Here is a 24536-nt window from a genome sequence, read left to right on the forward strand (position 1 = left end):
GTCCAGACACCTTGTGGGGAGGCGTCACGAGCAGTGCAGAGGGGGTGGGTCCAGGGCGTCGGAATCGCCCCGTGTTTGGGGTAAACCAGGTGCACAGCGAACAGACTCTATGAGGCCACGCTCGGGTGACAGAAGCACAGGCAGCTGAGGCCACAGCACAACGCCGCAGGTGGCAGCACAGCTGCACGCCGGAAGGCAAACGGCTCACAGGACCTCACGTCTGGCAGCATCGAAGCCCCCAGAGGGGCGCTCAGAGCAGGGGCCGGGGTGGGTACGCTGGGGGCTGGCTCCCCGCAAAAAAAGAAAATCAGTTTAAGAGGAGAGAGGGAGCTCTTACTTGGCCCCAAAGTATAGATTTTGGAGTCAATTTCAGTCTGAGATCAGATTTTTCAAAATGCATTTGGTTTTAAGCAGGCGGGTGACTTACAGGACGTGTCTTGGGGACTCGGACACCTGGACTCGGCGGCCGCGTGGGGAGAGCTGGGCCCAGCAGGCCTTGTGCGTCACCCAGGCCCAGCGTGCCCAGCACCCATGTTGATGCCTGTGGGAGCGGAGCAGGGAGAACGGGGGACCCTCAGGAGATGCGGACAAAGCCCGACAAGAGCCCGTGGCCTTGACATCCTGCACTGGCGTCCCTGAGACCCAGGCTCATCCCAGGATCACTGCGCAGAGGGAAGGGGGGCTGCGAGGGAGGGATGTGGCCCTTCTCTCTGGCCCCAGGGCCTGCGTGAGGACCGATGTGTACAGAGAGTCACTGAGTATCTGTCGCACCAATGATCGAATGTCCGAACAAGGGGACCCGGGAGCCCAGGGCCAGGCTGCAGAGAAGCTACGGGCGTCGGTGCCCTCGGGGAGCAGGGACAGTGCAGAGTCTGCTGCCCCCCGCCCCTGAGGTCTCCTCGCCCAGCCCCCTGCTGCAGGCTCCCCCGTGGGTTTGGGCAACGGGAGGCCTTGGTGGGTCTGGAAGCAGGAGGAAGGGAAAAGCTAGGGTATTTCTTCCTCTGTCTCTGCTATAATTCTTCAGAAAGCAGGCGGTTGGAATCAAAGCTTGTTAAACACCCCGAGCTGGTGAGAGTGTGGGACAGGCCCTCACGCCTGCTCTGGCGCGGATGCAGGTGGCACCAGCGTTCTGAGGGGCAGGAAGTGGCACCCATCACTGTTTAGGAGATGCAGACCTTTGACCCCAGCAATTAGAAATCTGGAGGTTGAGAGTCTAGGAACCTAAGAATCTGTGAATTTATCTAGAGTCTAAGCATCTATCTCACCAGTAGCTGTTTTATACCCACAGGCATTCAGGGCTGTCAGAGTGAGATTAGAAACAATCCAGCCGTCCATCAGTAGGGGCAATCTGAAATGAGTTACAGTCTGTCCAGACTGCGTTACATTTGAATTCTCCCGAAAGCACGAAGTAGATCACCTGTACTGACGCGGCAGGGAGCCGCCGGCCTGAGAAGGTGATGCTCCCGGGGGAGTGAGTACAGGCCCCCCCGCCCCATCCACTCAGGAGGCCTGAGAAGGTGATGCTCCCGGGAGAGTGAGTACAGGCCCCCCGCCCCGTCCACTCAGGAGGCGAGTGTTTGTCAGCTCACGTCTGTCTCGGCAGCAGTGGCGTTTTCCGCTTTGAAAATCATCTAGGATGTGAAGCAGGGGCGTCCTTCTACCTACATCTTAGTCGTGGAAACTCCAGTTTCAGTCAATGCTCTTAGGTAGAGGAAGAGGAGAGCCCTCAGTCTTTGTGCATCTTCTTAGTCAGAGTTTAAACAGCTGCTGACTCTCACCAAGTATCTTACCTGAAGGAAAAAGTCATCCTTTCAAAAAGCTCAGATCTACATTCAGTTGCTACAAAATGGAATGAAATAAACCAGCTGGATTCAAACGAAGGTCCCTGAGCTGCTGCCTCCGACGGGTGGTTCGCACAACACAGAGATGGGCAGGGCCAGACCCTGGATTGGGGTCTCGGTAAAACTCAAGGTCTTAGTTTGCGTAAAGTCATAAACTCATAGAGATGACAGATACTCTTAAGATTTTTTTAAGCAGTTTGTTTGTGGATCTCTTTTACGGCCGTCTTGTATTGGTGGGCCTCCGTGATGGGGTTGAAGAAAACTTACACTTTTCCCAGGAACCTGTTTCACTTCCAAAAGCACCTGGAACAGGGAATTCTCCCGAGCTGCCCCAGCTTCTCATCTCAGACCTAAAAGGACGTTTAAAGCTCGCCATTCGTACAGTTAGACGTTAACTGAGCAACGACTCACCAAATCTCCTCACTCGTCAGTTTATCATTAGAGCTGATGGGATTGCTCGTCTGCACCAGGGACTGTGCCCAGGTGAGAAGGAAGCCCCCGAGGGGCGCTGGGAGCGGGCGCGAGTGGAGAGTGGAGGAGAGGGGGAACCCCCTCAGCCCCGGGGGCGGGGGCTTTGGCTGCAGTCTGGCTGGGAAGTCTTCTGTCTTGACTGAGCCATGAAGAATAAACACTCTGCACTGAACAACCTACCTCACTGGGCCGTCATCCAGCACCCTTTTCCAGGCAGGCCTGTTTGCCACCTCTGACCAGAGCTGTTCTCCAGGGCGGCTAAGCCTCCCTGAGCTTTTGTTACCGATCTGCGGGCACGAGTGTTGCTCCCCAATAGGTTGTCAGCGTCCCAAGGGTGGGAACCGTGTGGCATCCGCTGCTTTGCAATCTTCACGGCTCTCAGCTGAGTGTAAAGCCCACGGCCGGTGCCGGGGAGGTGCTGACTGGGGTGAGATGGTCCTCACGGGCCACCCCCAGCTCCCCCTGCCCCGGTGCGTCTGTGCAACCCTGTATCACACATCACGGCTGCTGTTAAATGTACCCGCCGAGCGCAGCTCAAACACATCCACCAGGGCGGGGGTTTCAGACTTGCTTTACCGCCCCCCACGGCGAGAAAGATGTTTCCAGCAGCCGTCACGCATGCATGGAAGGGAAACTCCCTCTGTGTGATGCGCACGTCCTCACTTAATCTGCCTTTCTGTTCTGACCTATAACTCCTATTCTGTCCTATTTCATTTTCAAAATGCCAGAAGTAGGTCCACCGAAAGGATGTCACAACCCACTAGTGATTTCAAAACGCTGCTCTCAGGGCCCCTGACGTCTTGGAGCCCCGTGAGAACCTTGGGTTGCAAACCTGAGCAGGACACAGACCCATCAGCCCCCAGGAAGCCGCCTTTCCAGGGGGTGGAGCAACACATTAAAGGTAACTCACATACATTCCCATTAGCGTTTCCAGAATTAGCATGTTTATGCAATTGATGTTTCTTTTTTTCCAGAAAGCTATTATTAAATGAGCGGTGCACATCACACCGTGCTTTGGGGATGATACCGTCCCATAACTGCTGTGCAGCACGTTCGAGACTCTGAATACGCCACGTGGCACCTCGGCTAATTGCAGAAGCAGCTTGTTACGCTCTGCCGGCAGCTGCAGTGACCCCCCCTCCCCTGCCCGAGTGGCCCATTCCCTGGAATCTAAAAGGAGAACTTCAACCCCAAGCCTCCTGTGCTGTTACTACCAAAGACTGGAGCCGGGGTCAGCCGCTAAGCTAGGGGTCGCCAAGAGTTTTCGGGAAAGAGCCAGAGAGTAAATCCTTAGGCGTTGAGGGTCCTGCGTCTCTATCACGACTACTGAGTTCTGCTCCTGTGGCCACATACGCAAAGGAGGGGGTGATTTTGTTCCCACGAAGCTGTATGTACGGACACCGAAGCTTGAATTTCATATCATTTTCACATGTCATGAAACCTTCTTTTGACTTTTCTTCAGCATTTGAAAATATGGGAACCATCCTTAGCCTGAGGGCTGTAACCAAACAGGCTGGAAGCTGGATGTGTCTCCAGGGCCCGTGGTCTCCAGCCTCTGACGATGGAAAATATTCCATCTCCACTGTGAGCCTCTCCACCTCAGGCCCCCGGGAACCCTGGGTCAGAGGCACCAGGCAATTTTCTCTCGATGTCTGTGCCCAGGACGGTCACATGGAGAGAATAAAGAATTGTTTACAAAGAGGCGGTCGCTGGGGGCAAGAAGCCTTAAAACAACTATACTGTTCACAGAGGAGGGGAGGTTATAAACGGAAGGCTGGCAGGGGTGTCCCCCACGGGTGCTGTGGGCACAGCTCCTTTCAGGATGAAAGGCTAAATCCACCTTTGAAAACAACCAGGCTCGGCCCGTCATGTGGTTTACCAGTGCCAGCTTCCCGGGACAGACCGTCCCCTGCTTTCACAGGGCTGATCCCGTCTTCGTGCGGGTGGGAGGCTCAGGACCCGATAGGCGGTGAGCGGGATGAAGGCTTCTGTCACCAGATCGCTCTGATCAGTGATGCCGGGTGGTCAGGGCCCACGGGACGCAGCTGGGCCTTCTCCCAGGCAGGTGCCGATGACTCAGCCACACACGCCCCCACTTGCTTCATCTTTGCTCTTTAATTTACCAAATTAATACATGCAGATTTTAGAAACAAATCCAGCCAGTTCCGAGCTAAGTGGACAGAAGACCAGCCACGTCCCCTCCTCAGCCATTCCCCTCGCGGCCCAAAACCCGCTGTGGCCGCGAGCGGCGTCCTATGTAACCCATGTACGTACGTCGTGTCCGTGTTTGTGCCATTTTTGATGTGCTTTGTCCGTCTTTCATTCTTTGTTCCTTCACCTTCACGGGGTTCCGAGGCCAAGCACCCGTGCGTGTATATTCACCTGTGTCGTCTGCAGGGCGCGTTGTCCTGACCTGCCGCCAGGTGAGCCTGGAGCTTGTACCTTGGAGAATCCCCAGCTCTTCTCTCCAGAAGCAGCCAACAGGGTAGCTGACCTTAACTGCGTGTTTGGTTGTGGTCCACGCGCTCTGAGTCAGCCACACCTTCAGACCAGAGGGAGTGTCACCCAAAGGCAAATTCCCACCGGCTGGCAGAGAGGGCCTTGCTCCCGGGGTCCTCCCACGGGGCGCTTTTGGTTTTAATGCTTCTGAGATGTGTGTTAACGTAAGCCCCCTGGTCCTGTGATATCTGTGGTATTTGGGGCAAATTTGACTTGAGGGGATTCCTTCAGAGTCAGAAACCTTTGACTGTGTCTGCAGAGACAGCCGCAGAGATGCTTTAAAAAAGCTTTATTGCGGTATAACGTGTGCGCCTGTATACAGTTAACTCTCTTGAGTACACATGGAATGGTTTCCAGTAAATTTATAGAGCTGTGCAGCCTTCACTCCAACCTCATTCTGGAACGTTCCCATCCCCCAGAGAGGAGCCTTGCACCCACTTGCGGCCACTCCCCTTCCCAGCCCAGGCCCAGGAACCACCGATCCGCTTCTGTGTCTGCAGATTTGCCTTTTCTGGAAATTTCATAGAGTGGCACCGCACACCACATGGCCTTTAGGGAGTGGCTTCTCCCACTTAGCATAACATGCTCGCGGTTCATCCAGCCTGTAGCAGGCGTCAGTACTTCATTCCTTTTTATGCTGAATGATACTCCACGGAGTGGTATGGAGCAGTGCGTATCAGTTCACCAGTGATGGACGTTTTGATCGTCTCCACTTTTCTGGCCATTATGCATAAGTCTACTGTGCACATTTACATACAAGTCTTTGTGTGGAGAGGTGATTTGGACGTTTTCATTTATCTTGGGTAGATACCTAACAGTGGAATTGCTGGGTCATGTAGCGCGTCTGTCTGTAGTACATCTAACAGTGGAATTGCTGGGTCATATAGTGCGTCTGTCTATAGTACATCTAACATTTTGGGCAACTGACTGCAGCAAATGTCAAGTCTGTATCTTTGCTACTTGCTTTTAAGAAAGACCTTGGGTCACAGGACCTAACGGGAAAGGAGTCGGTCAAGCCCACAGCAGGCCAGCTGGGGACAAAGTCCTGATACCTTCCGTCCTTTCTGTCCCCCTGTCGCCCCTCATTCCTGCCCCTGGGGCTTCTCCTGGACTGAGTCAGAAGAGCAGTGTTCCGGCTGGCCAGGCCTCTGTGCACCATCTCGACCCCGGCCAACATAAGGCGTTTCTAAGGGTAAAGGGATCTACAGACGCACACCGGGGCCCCCCTTCTCCCCAGGAGCAGTGACCACCACTGGGAGATCAGAGGACGGAGTATTCAATGCGCCTGCGTCTCTCTCCCTGGGGAGACCCCAGCAGCGTCACTTACCTGCTGCCCCTTCACTATGATGACTCCAGTGCCCCCCATCATGGCTTAGATCTTGGGGTGCAGCCCTCCAAAGAGTAGGTGCCCCTTCTCTGGGGAGGGGATGAGTCAGGACGAACCCTCCTTGAGGGTCTCCCCAGACTGGCACGGCGAGTGCGAATTTCTCTACCCTGGGAATCAGACAAGGTCAAGAGAGAATTTGACTGTAGGCGGGAAAGTTCCCATTTGTGGTGAACATGGGCTTACAGCAAGGAACCCTCTGCCGCTTCCCTGGACTCCTAACCCAGGGCTCCTACTGTCCCGTGAGCCCGTCTCCCCAGGAAAGCCCTTCACACCCCGCCTGAAACATCACCCCTGCGCCCAGGCACAGGTGGCTGCCTCCCCGGACCCCTGCAAGGCCCCGGCGTGTGGGCTCCACGGGTTCCCGGCTTCAGCCGGGCAGGAAGTCGAGTCCAGGCTGAACCCCTCACACAGCGGGGAGCGGGGGGTCTCCAGTTCAAGGCACTTTCCCACAGCGCGACTGTGTGTTTTGGCTCTGCTGAAACTCTCAATTGAGTTCACACTGAAACACTAACATTAAAAGATGCTATGTGCAGCCATGTAGGAAGTTCAACTTTAAAAATAAGCTTGTCTTTCAAGTCCAAACATAATGTTTTGGGGTCATTGTGGTTCAAACCCGTGAGAAAGGAGTCCCTCTGTGTAGAGGCAGCTCTGCCTGGGTGGGAGGGGGGCCTCGGGGTCCCCGCGATGGCTCAGAAGCCCGGGAGATCCGCTCCCACCTGCATCCCTCTCGGGGACCCCTCAGGATGCCGGTCCGGGGGCCAGGCTTCCGTGCGGCGTCTGTAGCAACAGAAGGAGGGAGGAGAAGCCAGGGCAGCCCCAGGACGGGGCAGTGTGTGGAGAGGGGCTTCCCGCAAGCAGAAGGGACGTCTGGAGGTCACAGGCTCACCACACTTGATAAAAGAGGCTGTGACGACTCGGGCTCCTTTTCCGCACGGTTCTCACCCAGGGCGAGAGGGCAGCTGGCGGCTCAGACATGTCCACACAGCAGCTGCGGAGCCGGATCCCTGCTAGACGGTTCCGCTGGAACTTGAATGGGCGACGCGTGACCTTCTGAAGGTCGGAAACCCTCTGAGAATCTCAGGCTGGGAACGCTCTCTCCAGAAAAATCTACACCAGCTCCACATTTTCACAAACAAGTCTGGGGGCTTCACACACGCCGAAGCCACGCGAGAGCTCTTTCTCAGAGTCGTGTTTTACACTCTTTTTACAATAGAGTCCACTTTCGGGAAGTGAAAAATCTCCTCCACTCCTTTTAATGTTGATTGCAAAGCAGTCCACATAGTGTAGCTAAAAGAAGAGCAGAGCAGGGAGACGAAGCCCTTCCGGATCACGGGAGCCCCTCCCCACTCTCCGCAAGCCGCTGCCCTGCAGGAGCGCAGAGACCGCGCCCGAGGCAGTAGGAGTGGCTCAGGTCACAGGGCGACTGGGTTTCATCCTCCATATGTGATCGGGGCTGACCTCCGACAACCTGTAAGGACGGAACTGCACGCGTGCATTTTGTATTTGAACTTGCCGTGGTCACACTTAGAAGGACCTGACCTGTCTTCTGACCTCTTTTTTCCTCCTGGTTTCCCTGATCTTGCTGTAATTTACAGAGTCTGCAATACACACAAAGTAAAGAATTCACATGTAGCTAGTAGTTCATTCCACCTCTGGAAAGAGACGGGGCAGGATGAGGAAGTTAATGGGTCAACTGTCAATAAAACTTTTTCCAAAAAAGACCTTTACATAATTTTACCATTTTCTCAAGCAAAATAAACCTTTCCCTTTCCTAAGAAATACTGATTGCGGAGAACTGTAGCAGTTCATTTGATGAGTATGGTCATCAGTTATTAGGTAATCACTAGTCAGAGAACTATAAACAAGAGAAGGACACGATCATCCTCTCCCACCTTGGAACTGGGGGCATCCCTGCTGGGAGCGGTGGTCCATGGTGCACGCAGAACGGGAGGGAGGGAAGGCAGCGGGGACAGGAGTGGACTCGGGGCAGGTGCGCTCAGGTATACCTGCCAGAACTGCCGTCACACACACAGCTGAGGAGGGACTCGGAGATCCAAGATCTCGGGGCTTATGTTCAATTGACCTGCATTACTTTATCGATCCTATGAATTAAGAATTTAATTTTTCTATCTTTCACTGATAAAAGCACTAGGAAATCAAGACGCAAAATTATTTTTCTAGGATTTCACTGTTGTTGGAGCCTGAACCAGGGTTACTATTCATAATATTGGCTCTTAACCTTAGAATCCTACTCCCAGGAATCCATCCTAGAGAAATAATCACACACACAAGGAGCCACGTCAGAGCTGTTCATGCAGCAGAACACTGGAAACTGTTGACTGTCCAGCAGGAGCCTCACGTCCCAGACTTCAGACCCTCAGTTTCCTACACCATCATCAACTACCTGTATTTTTACTCACTTTAACACTTTCCTTTACGTCTACTTTAAACCAACTACCCTTCTTTTTACTTAGCTTCATTCTAAGTAATAATATCCAAGACATAATAGGAATATGCAGTATTCCTACATATTTTTCTCTGATATACATTAGCATTTAAAATTTTTTCCTGTAGAATTCATTGCAGTTACCATGTTGTGATAACAAAAGCAGGTCATTCTTAATGTGCCAAATTCATTTGTTAATTTGAATAAAAACATATGATCCCCATCAAACAAACAGAAATTCTAAATCTACTTTGAAGTTGAATCGATCAAGAAGTATCTATTTGGAAACTATGTACCTACTACCATATTGTACCAAAGATAAGGTTGCTGTCTTCACAGAATAGTTGGATCACTGGTAATCAATCAGTAACCTAGTGAATGTTCCAATATTTGGGGACATACTGGAAAACTAACAAATTTCTCTGGATGTGGTTTATCTTATAGATGTAGATGAGATTAGTTTGGAAAAGGGGCCTCATTTAGTTCAGAAAATCTTCAGAGTCCAGTGTAGTTCTGGGCTAATCAGAGACTAAAGGAAGTTTTTTTTTTTTTTTTTTTTTTTTTTTGCGGTACACGGGTCTCTCACTGTTGTGGCCTCTCCCTTTGCAGGGCACAGGCTCCGGACGTGCAGGCTCAGCGGCCATGGCTCACGGGCCCAGCCGCTCTGCGGCATGTGGGATCTTCCCGGACCGGGGCACGAACCCGTGTCCCCTGCATCGGCAGGCGGACTCTCAACCACTGCACCACCAGGGAAGCCCCTAAAGGAAGTTTTTAAGGAGGAGTAAGCTTGGAAGTCAAGCAGTCTTATTTTGAATTAGCATATTTAAAAAAAAAGATATGGAATTAATGATCAGGTATCAGTTCGGAATTTCTGGACTTCACTCCAAGCCCAAGTGACCACTGACATTTTATCTCCTACCGTGATGACCCCTTGATGAGAGGCGAAAGGCATGAGGAACACTGCCAGCTATAAAATAAATTGTACTTCAATGTCTATGCTCTCTAAAGATAAATCTTTTCTTAATATAAGAAACTCACTGAAACAAATGAACGCTAATTAACATTGCTATTAGAATAAAAATATTTATTTGTATGCTAGCTGAAATGATCTTACATACCACTAATGATACATGTAGCCTAGGTTTGATAGCTTAAGGAAACATCCACATAGCAAAATATTATTCAGCCATTAAGATTAGCTTTTTTGGTACGGGAAAATGTTTGTTAGGATGTTAAATGGCGTTCAAAATACAGCATAAACTAAATTGTATAAAAATACATATATGAAAAATTGAATGTAAATACACACAAATGATACGGTTGGTAATCTCTAGGTGGTGAGATTAATTACTTTCTTTTTTTTTTAATTTTACGACAGTGAGTTTGCATTACTTTTCAGTGGGGGTTTATTTTCAAGCCTTTTATGAAGCGTCCATTTGATGGGTCTGTGAGCTGGACGTTGCCCAGGGCCCCTGTGATACAGAGAAATGGACCAGGAGTGAGTGAAGTGCGGACACTCCCCAAACGCTGTATCTTCCCCTCGGTTTGGAGCACTTCCTGTCCCCCATTAGGGTCCTCTGGTTTCCCAGTGACTGAAGCTGGGAGAAACAGAATAAGCCCTCCTGAGGACTAACAGATGTCCAGTGAGACTGCATGATTTGATTGGATCGTCAATAGCTGAGCCGCCTTGAAAGCGAGCCCTGGGGCGTTTCACAGGGTTCTCCACTTTTACAGATGGGCCCCGCCTGGCCTCCTAAGACCCACGAGAATCAGAAACAGATGAGGAGTCAGGCCTGTCCTCACACATGAGAACCGTGGACTCACCAAAATCTCACAGTCCTCGCTGGGAAAAAGGCCGTCAACCTGTGCTCATAACAATCACCTCGATGGTGACGCGGGTGACGATGGATATGACGGCGCAGGAAAATACGGTCACGTTCGTGAACTGGCAGTCTGCTGACACAGATGACAAGAATCTACCTCTGGGGAGCCAGAGTCTGTGCTGGACGTAAACGCTGGCCACCAGGGCTGCAGCGGCCTGGCCCAGCCCCGGGGATGAAGGATAAAGGACAGAGCGTCCCGGCCGCGGGGGCTCTGGCGGAAGCTGGCGGCCCTCAGATCCAAGCACTGGGGCTAAAAAGGGCAACTGTTTTTTCATAATCACATTTTTCCACGTAACAGATTCTTCTCATTCTTCTGTGGGTTTAGCTCTTCCTTTTCCCAAAGTCGTAATTACCAGTTTCACATCCTAACACTGAATAGCTGGAAAGCCCAGTCTGAGTAAACCATCTCTACACGGGAAAACGCAAGACGCTAATAAGGGATGATTTTGATTTAATTCATTGTTTCGCGTCAGTAACAATCACAGAGACCAATCATCTTTCCTGAGGTTTTAATGGGAAACAATGGTATTTTAAAATTTCAGTTATTATTTTAGAACCAGACTCAGAAAGTTGAAATGTCCAAAGAAACCATCTAGATCTAAGCCAGAGTCTCTGTCGAAAGCTCACTTTGACTGAGGAAGGTGCAGGATCCCTGAGGAGGACTCTAAGGAAAGGTAAAGGGAGGTGCCCAGGCTCACGCCCCCGCCTCCTGAGATACAGACAGACGCCAGCGAGCACGCATGCACACACATCACAGCCCTGCACACACGAAAACGCACCACCCCAGGTCGTGTGAATCACCGCCAACACGACTGCAAAGGCCCCGAGGTGCCGAGAGCCCCGAGGGCCCAAGGGGGTGGGCCAGGCCTGGCTCTAGGCCAAGGGGTGTCAGCTCGCAGAAGGTAAGAAGCGGGTACTTTCTCGGCATGAAGGGTGCCTGGGAGGAGGTGAGGATGCTGTCCTGTTCTTGGACTCGGCCGAACACTGGCCTCCGGCTTAACCAGCCTCAAGAGCTACAGCTGGACTCACCCCTGTTGCTGCCCGTGGGGCCTCCGGCTGGTCAAGGGGGCACCATTCTCTCCCAGGCGACAGCACGAGCAGGGCAGGGAGGGGAGAGCCTAAGCCGGGTCGCTGAGGGTCCTCCACTCAAGCTTAGCTCAGGGTGCCGCATCTAGCTCCCCGTGGCCTAGCAATGTGGACTCCCCGTGCCCCACAGATGACGGCCCCCGTGTGCTAAGCGTTGGGCACACGGCGACCACAAGACTTTTTTGTTTTCTGAGGGTGTGAAACGCGTCTCAGTCACTTTTACAACCTGGAAGTCCTTTCTGTACAGAATATCTGAAGCCTGTACCACGAACCTGGAGAACTGTGGCCGGAGTGGGAGAAAGGTCTTCGCAGCGAGGCTGGGCCAGGCTCCCCAGGGTGTGGTCGGCCCAACTGCCTCATCAGAGCCGACGGCCCCCCCGCGTCCAGAAGGCCCTCCGGGCTGTGCAGGTTGTGTTGGGAACTTCGTCTCCCGGCAGTGGGCTGGGTTCCCAGCAGAGAAAGGAGGCCCTGCTGACTCAGGGACCCTCCGCCATCATCTCCAACACAGACAGCCCCCGGCAGGAGCCCCTGGGCAGGGTGGGGGCTGCACCCTCCTTCAGCCTGGGTTTCCCTTTTAGCCACTTGCGTAAAGAAAGGCCTGGGAACTCTTTGCTAAAACAGCAAATCAGAGGACAAGCTTTATAGGAAGCTGGTGACACAAAGGTTCTAAAGAGCGTGTCAGACACTGTGGCAGGTGAGGAGGGCCCACGGCCTCTGGCCCAGGGAGCGGGCGCCCCTGCACCTGCGATGTCCCCGAGGTGGGCTCACTGAGGCCGGGGGAGGCACCGCCCCGGGGGGCCTGCAGCTCCTGGCTGCCATCCTGGGAGCAGCCCTTGTGGAACAGAGAGACTCTGAAGGGACCTGGATGTGGATATCTGGGGACAGACAGGTGCACCCAGATCTAGACGCGAGCCCTCCCGGCGGGACGGCCTCCAGAAAGCAGGCTCAAGTTCTGGGGACCTGCTCACGCAGTGTCTCTAAGGCACCTCCCAGACCCGTCCAGCGAGGCTGCCACCTGCCTGCGGGTCACCCCGTCTGCTCCCTCCTCGTTCTGGTCGCTTCCCCAGTGTTCCAGGTCAGCTGGGAGGCTGGTCTCAGATGGACATGATTCAACAACTTTCCCTGGCTCACTGACAGGTCCTGGCACCAGGGGTGCCCCAGAGGAGCACAGACCACGAGTGGGGCGTTCCCAGCTCCGACACGGAAGGCACAGCACCCAGCAGCCTGCAAGGCTGGGAGGGCTCACGGAGCAGCCCTACGTGTAGGACGCTGCAGCCTCTGGGCCAGAATCATCGCAGGCCGAATTTTTAGTGCAGTTTACACTTAGAATTTAGAGGGGACTTAATGCTCCACCTAAGAATGTCTGTGTTCAGCGTGGACCTTGGGCTTAGACTCAGGGATGTGTGTGTGTGTGTCTGCATCTGTGTGCACCCGACACCCTAGGGGCCTATGAGACCTGCCTGGCCTCTAAAATAGTCTCACCTGAACCCCAAATAAATATATATCTGCTTTTGCAATTCGAGATTCATCCCTTGGGCTTAAACATTAAAGATGGGGTTTAGGGTGAGGAGAAGAAGAGCTGACTCCTGTCAAATGTAAACAGACCTGTCTGCTTAATCAGTTTCTTTCTTTCTCAGGATACAAGCGCCCTGTTGGTCTTTCACGGAGAAATAGCGACCGTCCGGCTGGCACACTTTGTGGGAGAGAAAACTGATCCCTAAAGGGAGTGAGCATCTACGATCGGCAGGTCTGGGAGGAAAACCAGCCCTCCTGGCACACAGGGGGGCCTTTGTCATCCCACCCGTAGCATCTGCCCTTTAGCCCAAAATACAGGGTCAAATCAAGTCAGTTCTCTCCTGATTCCCCAGTCCTGGGAAGCTTCTTCCTTAACTCGGAGTCAGGAAAATGACGCTGCCCTGGGCATCCACCACATTCAAGGGGCAGGAAAGGAAGCGTCCTGCACGGGGTGGGTGTGGGAGCATGAGGCACAGACCTCACAGATGACCTCAGGGCTTGAAGGCGGCGAAGTCCAGTTCTGTGCTGAGTAAAACCACTCAGCACCCGGAGCTTGGCATCTCCACGCTGGTTCCCAAACGAGGTTCATCCCCACTTCTACTTCCCGTGTTTATCTTCTCAAAGTACCAACTTTTAGTTTTATTGATCTCTGCTATTGTTTTCTTCATTTCTATTTCATTTTTTTTCTGCTCTCATCTTTATGATTTCTTTCCTTGTACTGACTGAGTTTTCTTTGTTCTTCTTTCTCTAGTTGCTTTAGCTGTAAGGTTAGATTGTTTATTTGAGATTTGTCTTGTTTCTTGAGGTGAGATTCAATTGCTATAAACTTCCCTCTTAGAACCGCTTTTTCTGCATCCCATAGGTTTTGGATAGTCGTGTTTTCATTGTCATGTGTTTCTATGTACTTTTTAATTTCTTCTTTGAGTTCTTCAGTGATCTCTCGGTTATTTAGTAGCACACTGTCTAGCCTCCATGTATTTGTGTTTTTTACAGTTTTTTTCCTATGATTGATTTCCAACCTCATAGCGTTACAGTCAGAAAACATGCTGGATATGATTTCAATTTTCTTAAATTTTCCGAGGCTTGATTTGTGACACAAGATGTGATCTATCCTGAAGAATGTTCCATGTGCACTTGAGAGGAAAGTGTGTTCGGCCACTTTCGGATGGAATGTCTTATAAATATCAATTAAATCTCTCTGGTCTACTGTGTCACTTAAAGCTTGTGTTTCCTTATTTATTTTCTGTTTCGATGATCTGTCCACTGGTGTAAGTGGAGTGTTACAGTCCCCTTCTATTATTGTGTTACTGTCAATTTCCCCTTTCATGATTGTTAGCATTTGCCTTATGTATTGAGGTGCTCCTATGTTGAGTGCATAAACATTTATAATTGCTGTATCTTCTTGGATTGATCCCTTGATCATTATGTAGTGCCCTTCTTTATCTCTTGTAACAGTCTTTATTTTAAAGTCTATTTTATCTGATACAAGTATTGTTACTCCAGCTTTCTTTTGATTTCCATTTGCATGGAATATCTTTTTCCATCCTTTCACTTTCAGTGTGTATGTGTCCCTAGGTCTGAAGTGGGTCTTTTGTAGACAGCATATATATGGGTCTTGTGTTTTGTTTTGTTTTTTAACATCTTTATTGGAGTATAATTGCTTTACAATGGTGTGTTAGTTTCTGCTTTATAACAAAGTGAATCATTAGGTCCCATTTGTTTATTTTTGTTTTTATTTCCATTTCTCTAGGAGGTGGGTCAAAAAGGATCTTGCTGTAATTTATGTCATAGAGTGTTCTGCCTATGTTTTCCTCTAAGAGTTTGATAGTGTCTGGCCTTACATTTAGGTCTTTAATCCATTTTGAGTTTATTTTTGTGTATGGTGTTAGGGAGTGATCTAATCTCATACTTTTAAATGTACCTGTCCAGTTCTCCCAGCACCACTTATTGAAGAGGCTGTCTTTTCTCCATTGTATATTCTTGTCTCCTTTGTCATAAATTAGGTGACCATATGTGTGTGGGTTTATCTCTGGGCTTCCTATCCTGTTCCATTTATCTATATTTCTGTTTTTGTACCAGTGCCATATTGTCTTGATTATTGTAGCTTTGTAGTATAGTCTGAAGTCAGGGAGCCTGATTCTTCCAGCTCCATTTTTCGTTCTCAAGATTGCTTTGGCTATTCAGGGTCTTTTGTGTTTCCATACAAATTGTGAAAGTTTTTGTTCTAGTTCTGTGAAAAATGTCAGTGGTAGTTTGATAAGGATTGCATTGAATCTGTAGATTGCCTTGGGTAGTAGAGTCATTTTCACAATGTTGATTCTTCCAATCCAAGAACATGGTATATCTCTCCATCTAGTTGTATCATCTTTAATTTCTTTCATCAGTGTCTTATAATTTTCTGCATACAGGTCTTTTGTCTCCTTAGGTAGGTTTATTCCTAGATATTTTATTCTTTTTGTTACAATGGTAAGTGGGAGTGTTTTCTTAATTTCACTTTCAGATTTTTCATCATTAGTGTATAGGAATATGCCAGAGATTTCTGTTCATTAATATTGTATCCTGCTACTTTACCAAATTCACTGATTAGCTCTAGTAGTTTTCTGGTAGGATCTTTAGGATTCTCTATGTATTGTATCATCTCATCTGCAAACAGTGACAGCTTTACTTCTTCTTTGCTGATTTGGATTTCTTTTATTTCCTTTTCTTCTCTGAATGCTGTAGCTAAAACTTCCAAAACTATGTTGAATAATAGTGGTGAGAGTGGGCAACCTTGGCTTGTTCCTGATCTTAGTGGAAATGCTTTCAGTTTTTCACCATTGAGGACGATGTTGGCTGTGGGTTTGTCATATATGGCCTTTATCACGTTGAGGAAAGTTCCCTCTATGCCTACTTTCTGCAGGGTTTTTATCATAAATGGGTGTTGAATTTTTTCGAAAGCTTTCTCTGCATCTATTGAGATGATCATATGGTTTTTCTCCTTCAATTTGTTAATATGGTGTATCACGTTGATTGATTTGAGTATATTGAAGAATCCTTGCATTCCTGGGATAAACCCCACTTGATCATGGTGTATGATCCTTTTAATGTGCTGTTGGATTCTGTTTGCTAGTATTTTGTTGAGGATTTTTGCATCTATGTTCATCAGTGATATTGGTCTGTAGTTTTCTTTCTTTGTGACATCTTTGTCTGGTTTTGGTATCAGGGTGATGGTGGCCTCGTAGAATGAGTTTGGGAGTGTTCCTCCCTCTGCTATATTTTGGAAGAGTTTGAGAAGGATAGGTGTTAGCTCTTCTCTAAATGTTTGATAGAATTCGCCTGTGAAGCCATCTGGTCCTGGGCTTTTGTTTGTTGGAAGATTTTTAATCACAGTTTCAATTTCAGTGCTTGTGATTGGTCTGTTCATATTTTCTATTTCTTCCTGGTTCAGTCTTGGCAGGTTGTGCATTTCTAAGAATTTGTCCATTTCTTCCAGGTTGTCCGTTTTATTGGCCTAGAGTTGCTTGTAGTAATCTCTCATGATCTTTTGTATTTCTGCAGTGCCAGTTGTTACTTCTCCTTTTTCATTTCTAATTCTATTGATTTGAGTCTTCTCTCTTTTTTTTCTTGATGAGTCTGGCTAATGGTTTATCAATTTTGTTTATCTTCTCAAAGAATCAGATTTTAGTTTTATTGATCTTTGCTATCGTTTCCTTCATTTCTTTTTCATTTATTTCTGATCTTATCTTTATGATTTCTTTCCTTCTGCTAACTTTGGGGTTTTTTTGTGATTCTTTCTCTAATTGCTTGAGGTACAAGTTTAGGTTGTTTATTCAAGATGTTTCCTGCTTCTTAAGATGGGCTTGTATTGCTATAAACTTCCCCCTTAGAACTGCTTTTGCTGCATCCCATAGGTTTTGCGTCATCGTGTCTCCATTGTCATTTGTTTCTAGGTATTTTTTGATTTCCCCTTTGATTTCTTCAGTGATCACTTGGTTATTAAGTAGTGTATTGTTTAACCTCCATGTGTTTGTATTTTTTACAGATCTTTTCCTGTAATTGATATCTAGTCTCATAGTGTTGTGGTCGGAAAAGATACTTGATATGATTTCAATTTTCTTAAATTTACTAAGGCTAGATTTGTGACCCAAGATACGATCTATCCTGGAGAATGTTCCATGAGCACTTGAGAAAAATGTGTATTCTGTTGTTTTGGGGTGGAATGTCCTATAAATATCAATTAAGTCCATCTTGTTTAATGTATCATTTAAAGCTTGTGTTTCCTTATTTACTTTCATTTTGGATGATCTGTTCATTGGTGAAAGTGGGGTGTTCAAGTCCCCTACTATGATTCTGTTACTCCCTCTGCTATATTGTGTCAATTTCCCCTTTTATAGACAGCCCTCAGAATGGAGAAAATATTTGCAAATGAAGCAACTGACAAAGGATTGATCTCCTAACTTTACAAGCAGCTCATGTAGCTCAATAACAAAAAAACAAACAAACAAATCCAAAGATGGGCAGAAGACCTAAATAGACATTTCTCCAAAGAAGATATACAGATTGCCAACAGACACATGAAAGAATGCTCAACATCATTAATCATTAGAGAAATGCAAATCAAAACTACAATGAGATATCATCTCACACCAGTCAGAATGGCCATCATCAAAAAATCTAGAAACAATAAATGCTGGAGAGGGTGTGGAGAAAAGGGAACACTCTTGCACTGCTGGTGGGAAAGTAAATTGATACAGCCACTATGGAGAACAGTATGGAGGTTCCTTAAAATACTACAAATAGAACTACCATATGACCCAGCAATCCCACTACTGGGCATATACCCTGAGAAAACCATAATTCAAAAAGAGTCATGTACCAAAATGTTCATTGCAGCTCTATTTACAATAGCCAGACATGGAAGCAGCCTAAGTGTCCATCATCGGATGAATGGATAAAGAAGATGTGGCACATATATACAGTGGAATATTACTCAGCCATAAAGAGAAACGAAATTGAGTTATTTGTAGTGAGGTGGATGGACCTAGAGTCTGTCATACAGAGTGAAGTAAGTCAGAAAGAGAAAAACAAATACCGTATGCTAACACATATATATGGAATTTAAGGGGAAAAAAAGGTCATGAAGAACCTAGGGGTAAGACGGGAATAAAGACACAGACCTACTAGAGCATGGACTTGAGTATATGGGGAGGGGGAAGGGTAAGCTGGGACAAAGCGGGAGAGAGGCATGGACATATATACGCTACCAAACGTAAAATAGATAGCTAGTGGGAAGCAGCCGCATAGCACAGGGAAATCAGCTTGGTGCTTTGTGACCACCTAGAGGGGTGGGAAAGGGAGGGTGGGAGGGAGGGAGACGCAAGAGGAAAGGGATATGGGGATATATGTATATGTATAACTGATTCACTTTGTTATAAAGCAGAAACTAACACACCACTGTAAAGCAATTATACTCCAATAAAGATGTAAAAAAAAAAAAAAGAAAAGCGTAAAAGGATCAGAACAATAACAAAGAGTAAAAAATATAATTAGTCTAGGAAATTAACAGATATGTTAGAAAGAATATAAAAATAAACTTTAGATGAAACAACAGCTAGAAGGTAAAACAGAACCACAATAGTAAAAAAGAGGAGAAGAAGAAGAAGAAAAAAAAAAGGCAGAAAAGACCTTGCCTGTAGGAGAGCCGCGGCTTAAGCAGGGGTGGGGTTTAGGTGGTGGGCAGGGCCTATGCTTGGGATCCACAGGGCTGGAAACGGTGGCGGGGGGGGGGGGGGGGGGGTGCAGGGTGTGGCTTAGGCTCAAGGCAACAGAAGGGGCCCAGGGGTGCCTCTGGTCTCGGAGAGCGGGGGACTCGGCCTGGGAGCCCAGCAGGCTTCCCGGGCTGGAATGGGAGGGGCAAAGGCCCTCAGCTCCTCTCCTGCTCCTCCGGTCTTGGACGGTCCCTCCCGCCTGCTTCTCCTGTTCTCCCCTGGCCTCCCTTCTATGCTCCCAGGACCCATGCGGCCCCACGGGGGTGGGGTTTGGAGGTAAAGGAAGCAGGAATTTTAGATGGTATCTAAGAAAGAGCCTATCTCTTGCTTTCTTAACTTTCAGTTTGTCCCACAAGATAATAGAATGAGCCCTGGAACTTCGGTGGCTTCTTCCTTACCAAGGGAGATCGTCATTTTGCACCAGACATTGTAGAGTTGCACAGTCACATGAGTGCTTCGGACGGTGTTCCTTGGAAAAGGCATGTCTATCTACTAAACAAACAGAGACCAGAACCAGCTCTCCAGACGTTTCTCCAGAACAAAGAGGCTCCATTCTCACGGCTTGATCCTTCCCAACAGACCAGAAGTCAGCCTTTCAACACAGACCAGCAACGCGGAGGGTGGAGTGTGGCCCAGGCTCTTGGGAATCACCTACACTGACGGGCAGCCCTAAGTCATCGCCACCAACGTGGATCCCCCAGAGCTCCGTACTGAGACTATGGACCCCGGTCTCCCCACCTCTCACAAAGTGTCTATTATTATCACCATTATTTGCAGGAATTTGAAAAACGTGCTGTGTTTTGCAGACGGGGGCGACCGCCCAGGCCATGCACGGCCTGGAGAGCGAGTCAGAGGCTCTACCTTCTCCCCTCCCGGGCTTTGGCAGCAGGTCCCTTTCTGCAGGGAGGGGTCAGCGTGGCGTCGGGGACGTGTGATCTTTCCCAGCGGCACTGCCAGCGCCAACTCATAGTAGGTCAGGCCTCTGACTTATTGATAGTGACGAGTCCATGAGAGCTGGCGGGCGCCAGGATTAACTGCAAGCAGCCTGGGTCCTGTCGGTAAGCAAGCGCAAGCCGGGGGGCGATGGGGGTGCCGCCTCTGCCCGGGCTGTCCCGGAAGGGAGCACAGGAACCAGAGAAAACACGTAGAGTGATGCAGGGGGGAAGGGTCTGAGCTAAAATTATAAATATTTATGGCTTGGCACAAACCGTAAATTGCTGTAAAGACAGGACATTAACACACACACACGCCTCTCCACGGCATAATTGGACTCTCCCTCCTTGTTTCAAGCGCTTTTCCTTAATGGCACGTAGCATTGAACAAGAAATGCCAGAATCCCACCCCTGGGCTCGTCCGCCTGCTGGCAGGGTGCCCACCTGCTTTGAAATCTAGTTTATTGAAATTACCGCACAAATACTTGAAGGATTTTGAAAAGTGATTAATGTGTTTCAACCCACACGCATACGCTTAAAGAAAGGCAATGCCTGCCATTTGGACAGGCCCAAATGCGCCTTGAGGTGGGCGTGAGCGGGTCTGTGCAGACATTTACAAGCAGGTATCTGAGCAGAGGCTCCGAGGCACTTCTGCTGGTAAACACAGCAGCTGGAACCTGGCTGAGCTGGACGCAGGCTCTGTAACGCGATGTGGCACTTGGTGATTATCTTAAATCATACGGCTTGCTTTACATACAGTGGATGGAATTTTTTAAAATAGCTACTTCCTTGTAAGATCAAGTGAATTGCAAAAATCCTTCAGAGAGACGTTACCCAGTGCAGCTTCAAGAATTCCAGTGACTCCTGGCGGGTCTATTTTAAATCCTGGTATCACTCACCCTTGGTATCCTCAGATCTGAGATTACAGAATTTGTAACACAGGAGAGTAATTCATTGTAAATGACCCAAAACTGGAAACTTAAGAAGTTGTACGTTGTAGGGCTGTGTGTAAACTTTAGTTAACTTTCGTGAGTGAAGCACAGCATTTCAGTCCTGTCCTGTCAAGTGCTGGAAGCACCCGACAGAGGAGGCCGTGTTAGGGAGGAAAGTGAAGTGATCATGGACTCAATACATTCCCAGACTTGAAAACGTTTGTCAGGAAAGGGCTACTTGGAATCAGGAGAGATGTCTTCTGAAGCACTATACAGCTAAGTGGTCATCGCTTTGAACTGTAAAACCCAACACGCTACAATGCCGACCTTGTTACACCAGAGAGAGGGTCATGGCCTGAAAACCAGATTTGATCAGGTCACTTCCACTGCTTGAATACACACCTTACCGTGTCGCTAACCTGTTACTTCTTCTGCCGGGGGTCTCACCAAGCCCTGAGTCCCCCCATCCACTATCAGCACCTTCCATCACTGTGTTCTGGGTGGGGGTCTTCCTTCCCCAGAGGTTCTTGGGGGGGGAACCGCGTCTGTTCTGTCCACCTGGCATCACACATATTTGTGGGAAGAATAAATGGCATCTCCTAAAGATGGAGGCCCACAGAGTTTTAATAAACACTTTTAGCTGATGCTTCTGTTTGGGCTGGTGAATCCTGAGAATTGTGAGTGGGCCTTATTTCCATTTTCTGAGTTTCTGAGTTTCCTACCCCAGCTCCAGCCTGCTCTAAATTATATGGCTTCTAACAGGAACAAAATCTTCATAGGACTGATAAGGGTCAAGTTGATTTTTGATGTATAAATGCAATCAACCTAGGAACTAAAATTTGAAGATAAAACAAACTATGTGATGTATGGTTATGACTCGTGCTACCCGTAGAGTTTCTGATAATTTTAAACCTATTACTTTTCGTACTTGAGAAATTCATTTAACTCTCTGACTATTGACAGATGATACACATGTGCCTAACACGGCCTCTGCAGGTCAGCTCCTGCCTTATTTCTTCACTGCACAAGACCCATTAGCTCAAGAGCCTGCCGACACCAAACTCAAATTTTTACACATCCAATTATTTTAAAAATAGCCCAAGCAAGCAGCTTTTTGGCCATTTACAGTCTGTTTGCTTTGCAACCCCACAAAGCATCACCTGATAGTCGGTTAGAAGTAAAAGGAAGGAAACAGACGTGCTAACACTAGTCAGAGAAGCTGCGGTGACGACTTTAATGTCAGACAAGAGTAGACTTCAAAGCAAAGGACATCCCCAGAGCAATCAGGTCATTTTGCAGTGATAAAGGGGTCCAGCAACCCTAAAGGGGTAGTCCCTTAATAACAGGGCTTCAAATGTAGGGGGCGAAAGATGACAGAGCTGCAGCGAAAAATAAACAAGACTTGAGCCCAAAAATATCAACCAAACTGACCTAAGTGACATCGACAGAACCTTCCACCCGGGATAGCAGAATATATGTCCTGTTCAGGCACCCTTTCCAAGATCAGGCATATTCTGGGTCACAAAACAAACCTTAATAAATTTAAAAGCCTTCTGGTTGTACAAATTATGTTCTCTGATCCCGATGGGATTAAGTTAGGAATCACCAGCAGAAAGATATCTGGAAGATCCTCAAATACTTAGAAACTAAATAACGCACTTCTAAGTAATATATGGGCCAAAGAAGAAACGTAAAGGGAAATTGGAAAATATGTTGACCTCCTAACAAGGGAGTTCATTATCCTTTGATGGTGTGAAATGGTGACATTTGCATCTTCAAGTCACTCTGTGGGGGTCGCTGGCGTCATCAAGAAGAGCAGTTTGAAGCTTGATGGTAAACGGAAGGCATGTAAGGTCATAGCTGGAGGGGAAGTTGGGGTCCTGAAAAAGGCTTTGTGTATATGAAAAACATGTATATAAAGTTTGCACCACTTTCATTGAAACTTAGCTCCCATTTCTGAAACTTCAGCCACGCCACACTCTCCCCACCACCGCCTCCTCTTAAACTCACTCGCTCAGGTTTGCCCTTGGTCTTGATTCTTTGTCGGGATCCACACTTCGGTCCAACGATGGTACCCGTTTCCGCTCCATCAGCCCCTCCAGCTGTGCTTCCATCCTGGTCTAACCACATGCACGACCATCGTTGTAACCGACCTCCCGCAAATGCTGCACTGACATCCTTTGTCTCCCTCTCAGAAACCCACCCTATGCCTGACCTGGACCTGGCACACAGGGGACATCACACAGAGCTGCCTGGCCCACTCCAAATGCCTGACCTGCAACCCCACGGAGCCCCACGGAGCAGCGGTCCCACTGCGTGTCTCAGGAAGGCTCGTCCCCTAACTGTTTTTTCTGCCCCACACCCCCATTCTCCAGCCAGGTGACCTTAAAATGTTGACAGGATCATGTTACCTACTATTAAAACCTGCCCATAGCTTCCAAACACACTTGGGATAAAATCCGTCTTCTTTACTGGGGCCTTGGGGGCCGACCTCTGTGGCCTCAGCCCTCCAGCTCACCCTCTGCCCTCCCTCGCTCCCACGCTCAGGCCACACTTTGGGGGAACCTATGGGGATGTTCACATCTTACCCTTGTTCAGAGTCCGTGGGGTCCCCTTCTTCCGGGAAGTCTTCTCTCTTTAACTGCCCCTGCTTTGTCGCTCTCTGCGTTCCCTAAATTTCCATTCCCTTTAGAGTCTATCCCACATCATTCTGAGCTCTGACTGCTACTCATGTTGCTTTTTTGTTGTTTTTTTTCACACTTGGACTCTAACCTTGTAGGTAAAAGACCTGTGTCTGTTAATTCCCAGCTACAGTTCTGACCACAAAATGGGCCTCAAACACTGAGTTTAGTGACTGCTAGGAAGCAGGTGAGGTGGGAGCCTCTCCTGGGATGGACGTGGGGAGGGCCTATGCCACGGACACACACAGGCTCCGGTTCTCCCCTTTCTGGCTCTGGGACCTACGGCAACTTATGTAACCTGTCGGCATCAGCTTCCTCATCCATAACATGGGAACAATAGTAGTACCTGCCTAATAAAACTGTAGTAAGGATAAGACGAGATAATTTGAAAAGAACGTACCTTAGTACCTAGCATGTGGTAAGTATTCTATAAACGTTATCTGTTATTATATACTCATTTAATGAGGATTTCTCAAGTGTCTACTGGGGAACATTCAAATGATATATGAGATGCAAGGGAATTAACATTTGTTGAGCACAAAACCTGTGTTATAAATTAGGCTGGGTACTTTCCAGATTTAGGTAGGTGAGAAAAAAAGGCTGTTGAATGAAATTAAAATAACAACACAACATATCAGAATTTGTGGAATGCTGCTGTAGCAGAACTTATGGGGAAATTCTAGTATTGAACACCTATATCAGACAAGAAGAAACGCCTCAAATCAGTGACCTCAGTGCTCACCTCAAGAAACTAGAAAATGAAGAACAAATTGAAGACAAATCAAGCAGAAGGAAGGAAATAATAAAGATCAAAGGGAACGTTCAGTGCAGTAAAAACAGAAAACCAAGAGACAAGATCAGTGAAACTAAACTTCTTGTTTGAGAAGATCGACAAAATTGATAAGCTTCTAGCCAGATGAATAAGAAAAAAAAGAAAGAAGAAACAAACACCAGTATCAGGAGTGAAGCTAGTGACATCACAGCAGATTCTACAGATAATAAAAAATTATGGGGGAATATTATGAACACTTTATGCATCTAAAATTGACAACTTGGATGAAGTGGACTAATTCCTTGAAAGAGATAATCCACCTCTCATTTAAGAAGTTCATAACC

At 48.2% G+C, this 24536-nt stretch overlaps 1 long non-coding RNA gene across 1 annotated transcript; it reads right to left on the reverse strand.

Annotated features, from left to right (window-relative positions):
* Positions 1-22529: 22529 nt before the first annotated feature.
* Positions 22530-23398, reverse strand: LOC132431841 (uncharacterized). Its single transcript, XR_009520814.1, has 3 exons — positions 23328-23398; positions 22750-22859; positions 22530-22629 (listed from the first exon to the last, which is right to left on the reverse strand). It is a non-coding gene; the product is annotated as an uncharacterized lncRNA (long non-coding RNA).
* Positions 23399-24536: the final 1138 nt, after the last annotated feature.

Source organism: Delphinus delphis, chromosome 10, assembly GCF_949987515.2.
Source record: "Delphinus delphis chromosome 10, mDelDel1.2, whole genome shotgun sequence".
NCBI classification, from domain to species: Eukaryota; Metazoa; Chordata; class Mammalia; order Artiodactyla; family Delphinidae; genus Delphinus; species Delphinus delphis.